General features: G+C 44.2%; 1 protein-coding gene across 3 annotated transcripts in view; it reads left to right on the forward strand.

Moving 5' to 3' along the window:
* The first annotated feature begins 4,036 nt into the window (after positions 1–4,036).
* snap25a (synaptosome associated protein 25a) overlaps positions 4,037–12,090 on the forward strand; it is a 120,196-nt gene continuing 112,142 nt past the window's right edge. The window contains exon 1 of one of the 3 annotated variants that reach the window (XM_078556444.1): positions 4,037–4,292. The gene's annotated coding sequence lies outside the window, so the exon portion shown is untranslated. The remainder of the gene's footprint in view (positions 4,293–12,090) is intronic. The other 2 variants (XM_078556442.1, XM_078556443.1) reach the window with 2 other exon arrangements.

A 12,090-nucleotide genomic window follows, 5' to 3' on the forward strand; every position in this document is an offset into this window, starting at 1 on the left:
CTGCTGTTGTGGCAGGAAACTGGAGGCCAACTGGAAAATTGCAGTCGTCTCCTATACTTAACATTAACAAGGCTCTTATTGAGCCCAATTGGCTGCCTGCCCCAAGTCCCAAAGACATCTCCCCCAAGATGGCCAGTGCCAGGAATGGTGCTGGGAAAGTGGCACGTTGGTTGGCATTAGTATCTTTGGGCCCTCTCCACCTTCGTTCCAGACCTTGGTGAGCCCGAAAATCCTGCTTCTGTGTCACTGAATTACTTCACCGAACTTAAGTCCACACACAGTTTCAGGCTCTGGCCACCGGGTGGTGCTTCAGACAAGAGTTTAATTTGTTCCTTCAAATGAAAGCAAAACACTGCAGATGCTGGAAATCTGAAATAAAAACTGGATGTGCTGCATATTCTCAGTATATATGGAGAGAGAAACAAATTTTCCATTTCAGGTCAATGACAGTTTCATTAGAACTGGATTGAAGTTAGAGAAGCTAGATTTCACTGACTGGAGTCATACCGAGCACAAAGGAAGATGATTGTGGGTGTCAATCACCTGAGGCCCAGAACATCGCTGCAGGAGTCCCTCAAGACAGTATCCTAGGCCCAACCATCTTTAGCTGCTTCAGCAATGACATTCCCATCACCATAAGATCAGAATTGGGATACTCACTTATTGTACAGTGTTCAATTCCATTTGCAATTGCTCCGATACTGAAGCAATCCATGCCTGCATGAAGCAACACCCGGACAATGTCCAGGCTTGGGCTGATAAGTGGTGAGTAACATATGTGCCACAAAATGACCACCTCCAACGAGAGAGGATAACACCTCCCTTTGACTTTCAATGGTATTACCATTGCTGAATCCCCCACCATCAGCATCCCACAAGCCACCATTGACCAGAAACCTAGCTGGACCAGCCATATAAATACTGTGGCTACAAGAGCAGATGAGAGTTGGGAATTCTGCGATGCTATTCACCTACTGATGGCCTAAAGCCTGTCTGCCACCTGCAAGGGACAAATCAAGAGTGCGATGGAATATTCTCCACATGGCTGGACGAATGCAGCTGATACAACACTTAAGCTCAACATCATCTAGGAAAAAGCAGCCCACTTGATCAACATCCCATTCACCACCTTAAACATTCACACCCTCCGCCACTATTGCAATGTGGCAGCAGTGTGTATCATCTATAAGATGCACACTGCAGCAACTCACCAAGGCTCCTTTGACAGCACCTCCCAAACCCGCAGTCTCTACCACCTACAGGGACAAGCAGGCGCATGGGAACACCACCACCTGCTAGTTCCCAATTCAAGTCACATACCATCCTGACTTGGAAATATATCGCCGTTCCTTTACTGTCGCTGGGTCAAAGTCCTGGAACTCCCTCCCTAACAGCACTGTGGGTGCACCTACACCACACAAACTGCAATGGTTCAAGAAGGCAGCTCACCACCACCTTCTCAAGGCCAATTAAGAATGGGTAATAAATGCTGGTTTAGCCAACACCACCTACTTTATGAATGAATGGTTTAAAAAAAAATTAAGCCTAGCTTTGTTTAAGCCAGTACAGAGGCAGGGGGAGTTGCTGTTTTGGTAGTTATCTTTCTTGTCTCCCAGGCAGGTAAGTTTTCAGGTAAACTGAAATATATAGGGATGTTATAATTGCTGGCAACTCCTGTTCCATCATGTTTCTAGCCTAAGCAGCTGTATAACACTTTACATAACTTTCTAGTATTTTGCGATTGATTTTTTTAAATTTCAGCAAGTATTTCCATATGATTATTTCCAAAATAATCTCTCTGCCAGATTAATTCACAAAGTCAACTCTAATAGTCAAAACGATTATCTAAACAGAATTGTGGGACCTGGGCAGCCTAGAATGAAATCATGTCTCAGTCTTAAGGTAAAAAAGGAAAGTTAGAAATAAAATAAATGTTAAAACAGAAATTCAAAGAGGCAGAGAACGGGGAGGAAGGGAAAATAAGATGAAAAGTAGGAAAGTGAGTAAATTTTATTTAGTTTAATTGTGCAAAGTTAACCCTTATAATGCCGGTAACTTGACAGTAACGGCAGTTTTTGCACATTTATAGTCCTCTTTGTAGCATTGAAATGGTAGCAATATTCTACAATAAAGCTACTCCTGACATCTTAGGAGCCTTTGTTACTTTAAAATTACGTTTGTGTCATGGTGTGAGTTGAGATCCTTTAAAATGCTGGCTTCGGAAGCTGGAATGTTTAATGTAGGTTTGCCCCTAATTTGTAGAGTCTATTTCCCTCGGCAGTATCTGTCAGTCATTTCCAAATCGTTTCTTCCGATGTCCCTTACTGCACAATTTTACCTTTCGCCGTGTAATCCTAATGAGCACCGACAGATGTGCAAACCTATCTGATGCTGAAATGTGGGATTTCCAGTAAATCTCGCCCGGCTGGGATTGGCACTTGCAGAGAGGGAATGGGTGGGTGGGGGGTTGACACAGATTTACTGTGTGCAAGAGGGGTAAGACAGGAGTTAAAACCAGGGCTCTGTGTGTGTGTGTTTTAAAAATTATTTCACAATGTTCAGAATGGAGAAACTGTAGGTCTGTTTAAGGCGTGCACTTCCCAAAAATGGAGTATTGCATCATTTCCTGAAAAGGTTTGTATCCCGCTCAGTGGAGAGAACACCAATTCCAAACCGTCCACGCATTAACGTTATTGGTGAATTATTAACGAGCCCGCAACTCTGCATGAGGTCGAGCTAACTTGGCCACGAGTGTCCAACACGTTAAGAGGGATTTTACGATGTTGAATTAAGACGTTCGATTTAATGTCGAGCCCACAACAAGCAGAATAAAAACCTTTGATTTAGTTTAGTCGTTGGATGACCTCACACCCTGATAGGATTATTAAAAATGTAGTGTAGGCGGACAGATCTCAGCCGCTGGCCTTCAGAGGATTGGAGTTAACATGTCGATATCTATCAGATCACAGAAAATTCAGCAGGATTCAGGTCATTTTGGAACAGATGGTGTAGAAGATTAGCGTGTGGAAGCAGCATAGGGCGGGTGCTGAAAATCTGAAATGAAAATGAAAAGCAGAAAATGCTGCAAATACTCAGCAGGTCAGGCAGCATCTGTGGAGACAGAAACAGAGTTCAGGTTTCATGTTTGCGAAAGGTGGCGGACTTGAAATGTTAACTCTTCCTCTCTCCACACATGCCGCCTGACCTGCTGAACATTTCTAGCAATTTCTGCCCTTTTTTTGGCCATAATTGATTCCCTATTTGTAGTTGGAGCATTGCCTGGCATTGGGATCCTAAAAGCCCTTGAGTATTGTCGCCAGCACTGCGGGTAAATTTGAAAACAGTATTACAATTGCATTTCTATATGATGTTTTAAAACATAGACAACCACCCCAAGTCGGACACTGGAGCGAAATTAACTTTTTTTTTGAAAGCGATGAGTGCAGTAAATAATTCATGCGTTATAGCAAATTCTAGGCAAATTGGCTGAGTTAATGCATAAGGTCAAAATGTTTCTTCTAAGATAAGTAGCTGGCGTTAGGGGTATTCCCACTGAGTCCTTTCTGATGGCGAAGCAAAGCAATAATGCCGCCCGACTCGCTGGATAACCAACTTCATAAGAACTGCAATGCATTGAAGAACTCAACAGTGTTATTTCAATATATCAGACAAACTGCATTGATATCATACGCTAAAAAAACCGAATCCACAGGAGCTAAAGTGCATTTAAATCACGTTGTTATTTTGATGGGGAAATGGGCGTGGCTGGCTAATGCTAGGCCAGCGTTTATTGCCCATCCCTAACTGACCCTAAGAAGTTGGTGAGCCGCCTTCTTGAGCCGTTGCGGTCCATCCTGAATGAAGGTGCTCCGAAGTGGCGACGGGGCTGACACAATCGTGGCAACAGACACTCTGGGATAATTGTGCCAAGGGGGAAAGAGAGAAATCCTGAGAGCAGCTGTTGATGACTCAAAGCCAGTGTCTGATGTTCGTCCCTCAGCCAGGTCTATATAAAGCGCTGACGTCAAAGGCGGACATGCTCGATGGGGACCAGAGCTGTTGCCATTGAAGAAAGAGAGAGAGAGAGAGAGAGAGTGGGGAGGGAGGGAGGGAGAAGAGGCTATCACTTGCTACACACACATACACAGAGCGGCAGCGCCAGCAAAGGAGTAGCAGTGTGTGCCGGATACCCCCCTCTCTCCTGTAGCCTTCACACCCGGCCAAGCAAGCAGAAGTTGGAAGCTGCCATCCACATTTGTTTTTTTTTTTGATTCTTCCTTTTTACAGACCAGGTGAGAATATTCAAACTATGCAGTTACTCCCATCTGGGACACTCTTGCGGCGGGAAGGTCCCTGGCGAGCAAGCGCCTGGCAGATGTTCGTGCATATGGTTATGTGTTAGTTAAATTGCCAGTTATTTAAATCATTTTTTAAAAAAAATTATTATTATCTGCATGTATCGTGTTCAGGGAACTTCTGGCGAGTCACTCAGCCCTTCCCTGTGTTTTTTATATGGGATTTTACCTGCCCGAGGGCAGCTGCTGCCGCCGGCAGATTTCAGCACCGTGGACAGCGCTGGCTTGTTGACTTGAGCCGGGGCGGCGTGGAGCGCTCGGGTCGAGCGTTTCCAACAATGTGTGTCTATGTATCCTCAGAAAACCCGTTCTCGGAGCTTGTTAGTTTACTATAGACACGCCCAAGGTCTACTTTGCAAGGGAAGGAGCTGGAAGATTTTCCAACAAAGGAGAGGCGGTAAATCACTAGCCAGTTGTTGATTCAGGCATTTGGAAGAGGGACACCTTCTGATCATTCCCATAGCTGGGGTCTGTTATATTACCTATTGCTTACACAATTCAATGGTGCTGACAGCGAAGGACTTATTTCTCTGTGTTCCAAGCAATGCAATAATTTCAAGGCATTTCCGATTGTCGCCCTGTTCTGTGTAAGTGCCCGATGCATTATTCTGGGCTATTTAGCTTTTTTATTTGACGATTGTAAAACTTCCATGAACATCCACGTACTGATCTTCACGGGATTACGTCAAATGAAATCCTTCCACGTGGCTCGGAGGGGAAATATCTACGTGGCTTGGTCTAAGTGCAAGGGAAGAGGTTATTGTGTTAGGTGTTTTCCTATATTTTTGTTTTCACCCTGTTTTTCTATATTAGTGCGTTGTTTTTTTATATATACAGTGCTGTCTCCAGGGGCATCTGAGGTTGTTATCCTCCAGAAATGTTTGGGGAAGGTTCAGTTGCCAATTAAAAAAAATATAGATTCAGGAAGTTAGAACTGGAAACTTCATTTACTATGTCCAACGCCCATAGCTCCTGATGCTAGGGTCAACCAGGAAAATGTGGTTAATCTGAGGGGGTTGGCGGGGTGGTGGGGGCGGTGTATGAAATGCAGGAGCGGAATGGTCATGTTACCATCAAAGACTGGTTGTTGGATACAATGGATACTTGGGGCAAAGCAAAGGGTTTCACTTTTTTAAAGGACTGGAGACAATTTTAAAAGTATCAGAGAGTGGGTGTTGTTTTTTTTTGAGGGGGTGGAGAGAGCTGTGATAAGATTTCAGGCTAGTGGAGAGATTGGGATCTGGGGCAAGGGGGAGATCACTGGCCAGAAGCAAGATCAGAGGCTGGAGCAAGGGGAAGACTGGACATTGGAGAAGGGATGAGATTGGAGGCTCAGGCAACATTGGAGACCAGGGCTGGGGAAGATTGGAAGCCTTGTGGAGAAGATTAGAAGGATTGGGGGGCAGGGTGGCGGTGGTAGGGGTGTGGTGGGGGTGGGGGGGGGTTGGTGTAATTGGGCAGTATCCAATCGTGGGGGTGAGTGAAACAGGTAAACTGAATCCAGTAGGTTTGCCTCCCTTTAACCTTTGGGTTCTCAGGGGTGCAGAAAGCTTGGCCAGTCATTGGTTAAATTTAAAATAGTGGTGGTTAAATACACATCATACAACCTCATAATATTTAAATTGCCAGTCCATCTCCTAGGAGTGTGTTGGTTTCCTGTTCAAACTGGAAGTGGGCAGGATGGGGTCGATCTTTAGATTTTTAATATTTTAACATTCTATCGGACCCAAACTCACTCATTTTTTGGCGGGGGGGAGGGTAAAATTCCGCCTTATATGTAGCATTCCATAATCCAATTTGGCTGCTTATTGTTAGTGGGATGATAATGAAGAGATTACTTTGTGATTACAATTTCGTGTGTTGCAAGCTGGTTGTGTTTGAGTGATTCCCACACTCAAGGTTCCTGTTGTAACTGAACTTTGATGGAGTTGATGCACCTGGATGAAGATTCCTCTTGAAAGGGCAACTGTGAAATGAAATGATATTGATAACATCAGTTGTGATGTCCAGATTGCCCTCCTAACAAGAGAAAGGGATGGAGGGAATTGGGATAGAGTTTCTGATGAAAAATATAACATTGAGAGAAAAGCTACCTCTTTTTTGAATATTTTTAAGAATACTGTTTAAAGGTTACTGATTGTCTATTTATGAGTTTCCTAATAGGAATTTAGTAATTTTAATTGGTTAAATTATATTGGTGAAATTAATGGCTTTGTTTGAACATTTTTTGTTGGGAAATTTCCAGCAAGGTAAATTAGAAAATATATACGTTCATGGTATGATTGATATGTCATTCTTGCTTATTTGATAAATGATTTTACAACATAGGAACAAAGTTGTGATTGTACAATTGAATGGATATTAATCTTGCAACACACTGGGAGCATGGGTGGGGTTGCGGGGGGTGTCCAGTAAATTGTGGGAAACCCAGAAGTAAGTGTACTGTTTCTGTCACTAGCTGTTAAGCCCAACCACTGCATTACCATATCATTTCCAGGTTTCCTAACCAATTAGTGTGAGTGGGCATGATGATGACCTGTATCAACTCCAGCATTTGAAGGCCAACTTCAATCATGCCATTTGATGGAGTTTGGAGTTGGGGGCACAACACAAGGAATTGGCAGAAAGGGGTCCAGACAGTAAAAGCCTGCACCTCGTTTTAGTGATGCTTCTCTGGATATGCTGCTGACGTTTGTAAGGGCCTGCAGGGAGATACTCTTCCCCACTGATGAGAGGAAGAAGCTTGAAGGTGAAACCAAGCTGGTTGCACATGAGGCCAGCAGCAGTGGTGAGATGACACACTTGTGGGTTCAATGCCAAACATGAATGATCCAAGCAAGGCAGAAAAGGTGACACAGTGTCACATTTACCAACATCCTGATGTGCGTATCACCCCAACCCACTCATTCTGCCTTCTCAAGCCTACCCAGCACATCCATGCACCTTGCAGGTACATCCATCCCTTTCCTGTCTAGACATTTCCTCACATCCACAACTGTACGTACACCATAAACACAGCCTCAGTCTCATGCAATGGCTTGCCTCTCACTCACCATTAACAAGTGTTCTTTATCCATCCGTTCAATGCTTGCCATTGACATGCGGAGGCAGCCCCATAGTGATATTGTCACTGGACTAGTATTCCAGAGACCCTGGTTAATTTGAATTCAATAACAAAACCTGGAATTAAAAGTCTGATGAGGACCATGAAACCATTGCAGATTGTCGTTAAAAACCCATCTGGTTCACTAATATCCTTTAGGGAAGGAAATCTGCCAACCTTACCTGGTCTGGCCTACATGTGACCCCAGACCTACAGCAAAGTGGTTGACTCTTAGCCACTCTCTGAAGTGGGCTAGCAAGCCAGCCAGTTCAAGGGCAATGAGGGAAGGACAATAAATACTGGCCTAGCCAGCATCCCATGAATCAATTTTTAAAAATTGCTGTCATTCATAGGTCTCTTCTTTCCCTCCTTGCAAGAGAAGTACAGAACATGAGGTGGCTCTCCAGCCATCTCGCAACCGACAGCTACTGAGGAGGAGGTGCTGGATATCTGTGGAGTCCTAGTGTGCTTGGTCATTGGAGATGGGGACAGGATTAAATATCAGACAGCCTCATGGCATACAATAATCACTCATGTTAACTTGATGTCAGCAGTGAGTGAATGATCATATGCATAATGATCACTTAAACCATTGTCACCTTGACAATTCAAATTCATGTCTTTAATCTCCCACAGGGCCTTTAAGTATCTCACAGGAAGTGGTCCAGAAAGATGATGACAGCTCCTCGGGGTGGGTGGGGGAGGTGGGGGGGGGGGGGGGGGGTGGGGGGGGGGCGGGCGGGGGGTGGTCAACTCTCCCTGAGAGTGCACCATCACAGGACACGTTTAGACCATGTACCAGCTCAGACACTCTCACCTCTCTGGAACTCATAAGGCAGATAGTTGGATTTTCACCTGGTGACTCACACATCACAAGTGAGCAAGAGCAGAGAGAGGAGGCAGGGACACCAGTGAAGAGCCCTGGTCAGAGGGTGTATGATGCTTCAAGCTCTGCTCACCTCGATGAACAGAATAGTCCTAGAGCAGAAGCAAAGAGTGTGTGATACACTTGACAGGCATTCCAGGCTAACTGTGCAGATGTTGGAAGAGCCCATCTCAAGCATGAGTGGCATGATGTTACAGGCCTTTGTGATGATGTCACCATGGAAAATGAGATCATTTACATGTGCATGAAACATGGTAATCAAACAAGTTCACGCAATGACTTGCACACTATGAATGCCATGTTAAATAGGATGATCGATGCCCTAGCCTTGGCCATTTATTGTCCCAGTGCAGCAAAGTGTTCTCCAGCTCATTGCCAGCAAGAAAATGCAGGTAAAAAGGGACATAGAAACGGCACTTCCACCTTTCACCCATTGCTCCCATCCTGCCAGTGCCTCATATGCTACCTCATGTCTGGAGTGCCGAACCTGTGCTTGTACTGGTGAAGCAGCCATTGGCAGGGGCCTCATGTGCTCCAACACCCAGAGGATGTCAGCCAAGAGCATTTCAGCAGTCAGAGCACGAGAATGAGCCTTCTGCTGAAGCCACAGGAGTTGTATCATGTAGAAATATTATGAAAAGGAAGAATAAAGATTTGTAATTGCACACGGGTATGCCCATGAGTGTGTTACACAGTGTTGGATTAGTAAGTTTCTGTTTAATTCTGGAGCCACATAAATATTATGGGTTTCGCACGTGGTTGTCTGATGGGTGGAATGTTGGAGCCTAAATGAGCCTCCCAATAATGAGGGCATTCTGGGAATCCCATGCAGCAATGAGCGCTGATGCTGTTTTTGAAAAAAAAAATTCTTTCATAGGATGCAGGCATCACTGGCAAAGCCAACATTTGTTGCCCATCCCTAATTTCCCTCGAATTGAGTGGCTTGTTAGGCCATTTCAGAGTCAACCACATTGCTGTGGGTCTAGAGAGTCACATGCGGACCAGACCAGGTAAGGATGGTAGATTTCCTTCCCTAAAGGACGGTCTACACTTTGGAGGTTTTGTGCCTGAACTGCACTCTGAAGCTCTGATCTATCGGATCAGCTTGTGGTGTTTTACTTTGGATCTCAGGTTAGGAGCGAGATGATTAGCAGCAGCAGAACAGGAGCAGCAGGAGCAGCACTGCTGGCTGCTCACAGGCCTGCAGCTCGACAGGGACAAAGGAGTTCAGCAGAGATGTGGAGCTCGCAGGAGGCAGTATCCACCACACAGAGTGTTCAGAATAGCAAGAACTTTGCACCGGAACTTGTATTGGGTGTCAACTCTGCTTTTTTCCTCCTCTGCATTTTTTATTTCTTATCCAAGCAGCCTGTATTGGAAAATAGAACACCTCTTTTTTGCACACAGCATCAGCATGAAGCACAGTGAGTCACAGAGTAAAGCTTCCTCTACTCTGTCCTAAGTGTTTGAAGCTGAACCCTGGACAATCCCTATTCCAACATTGTGAATGTTCCATTCACACAAGTTATCCTTATGGTTTGTCTGAATGCAGTTACCAGTTTCACACTGACTACATTTCCAACATGTTAACAGAAATTAGCTCTGCCATTGAGAAACACGCTCTTCAAAAGGTGCTGAAGAAAATACTTGCCTCAGTGCATAATTGCTACATATCCAATTTAGATTTAGTTATTTTTTATCAAGCTGACAGGGAGAAATCTATTTGCCTTGTGTGCCTCATAGCCACAGTTTGGCATATCCTTCCCAGGGGCCCTGTGCCTTGGTCATGGGCTACTCCATCCTTGGGTGAGTTGTCGATGTTGCCAGTATGCTTTTATTCTCAATGTGAGGAATGTTAGTGATGAGGAAGTGAACAGTTTTCTACTTTGAATGTTCGATGTTGACATTAGATGTTCCCAGGTCAGGTGCACTGCAGATTGGTGCACAACAAACCCATGTCAATTGTACCCACCAAATCGACTCAATTCGGGAAGGGAACTCTTATATCAGTACAAAAGTTTTCATTTCTCATAACATAAGAAATAGGAGCAGGAGTAGGCCATTCAGCCCTTCAAGCCCGCTCCATTCAATGAGAAACAGAGATCGTTGAGGCTACTTAAAGTAAAATGACCAGCTTCTTGCATTTTTGTCCAAAATCATGGACAGGTTTTTGGGAATGAGCCCATGTCCACTCAGAATGGAGCTGAAAATTCCCAAATGCATTTTATTTAGGGTTTTTTTAAACAGCGAGCTGAGAGTATTAGTTTCAATTGTGTTCAAGACAGGAGAACAAAGGATCAAGGTAAACTGGGGGTTGCATAGATTGGCAAGAAGTTTTAAGTGTGCTATTCCAGGGACAGTGCTGAGTCTCAGTGTTGGAGTTCTACTTTAGTATCTTTTGTCAGTCTTATCCCTAATTTTAAAACAAATTTTATCTTAGTCCTCTTTAGTAAGCTGTGCTCCAGCAGGGTTCAAAACAGAAGGTCACGGAATTTCTGCCACCTCTTCTCAGCTGTACGGACATATAAATTAGGAGCAGGAATAGGCCACTTGGCTCCTCGAGCCTGCTCCACCATTCAAGAAGATCATGACTGATCTGATTGTAACCTCAACTCCACATTCCTGCCGACCCCCGATAACCTTTCACCCCCTTGTTTATCAAGAATCTATCTACCTCTACTTCAAAAATACTCAAAGACTCTGCTTCTACTGCCTATGTGCAGGCAGTGCATTAAAAGACATGTTTCTTTAAGCTGAGGTGCATTCTGCTGCATATTCTGTTGCCTTTGCACCATCCACATGATTTTGCAACCATCTTCCTTATATTGAGCGGGTTGCACCCCAAACACTTTGTTAGGTTCAGAAATGTTACAATTTGAAGCAATCTGACTTTGTCACCTCCTTGATATAATTGGCATGCCAGACTGGCGCTTGACCTGGCTGCCCATGCTAAGAATGAGCCTGATGCAAGAAAGTTAGTAGACCTGTTGCCACTATTCTCTTTAGAAGCGTGGTAGTGAATGGGTATTGGGTGGGGGACTTCACCACTAAGCAAAGACTGATTGGTATATCGTGTGTCTCTTGTGAGTAAGGCTAGGGAAATCATTACATCATTTATCCAACAGGATGAGTAAGGTATAATAGCTTCTCTTAAGCTTGGATGACAGTGACATGCTTCTGCTAATTCAGAATTATATAACGTCCTTTTTGGGAAGGCAACAATATAAGCAACTTGACTGCAAATAAAATTGATTGATCTTGCAATTAATTAAATAAATAGAAAATAATTTGATTGAATTGTTAAGGTATTTCTTTTTTAAAAGGATGTGCCTTTTAGGCTGGATTTGGAAACACTGAGGTGAAGTCACACAATATGTTTATATTCTTGCAGTTGAGATGTCTATTGGATATGTTCATCCTAGATTCTGAACTTCACTGATCTGCAGAAAAAGCAGATAACCGGGTGAGATGAATGTGGAATGCAGTCACTGTCCTAAATTTTAGGCTCAGGGCATTTTAATTCCCAGGCCTTATTTAAATGCCGTCGGTCCACTTCCCACCTGGAACAGGCATGACAGAAGTGCAGAGTGGTTATCATCATAGAAGGTAGCAAAGGTAGCTCTTTGTTTCCATGTAAGTTGCAGGGAAGAGATTTAAGGAGGGTCTCAGGGGAGTGAGTCCAGGCCAGAGGAGGCTGGGACTTACCTTGTGGTGCCCACAGAGTATTCCCACCTCTCCTGTAGCCA

The sequence above is a fragment of the Cetorhinus maximus genome, chromosome 14, assembly GCF_964194155.1.
Source record: "Cetorhinus maximus chromosome 14, sCetMax3.hap1.1, whole genome shotgun sequence".
NCBI lineage: Eukaryota > Metazoa > Chordata > Chondrichthyes > Lamniformes > Cetorhinidae > Cetorhinus > Cetorhinus maximus.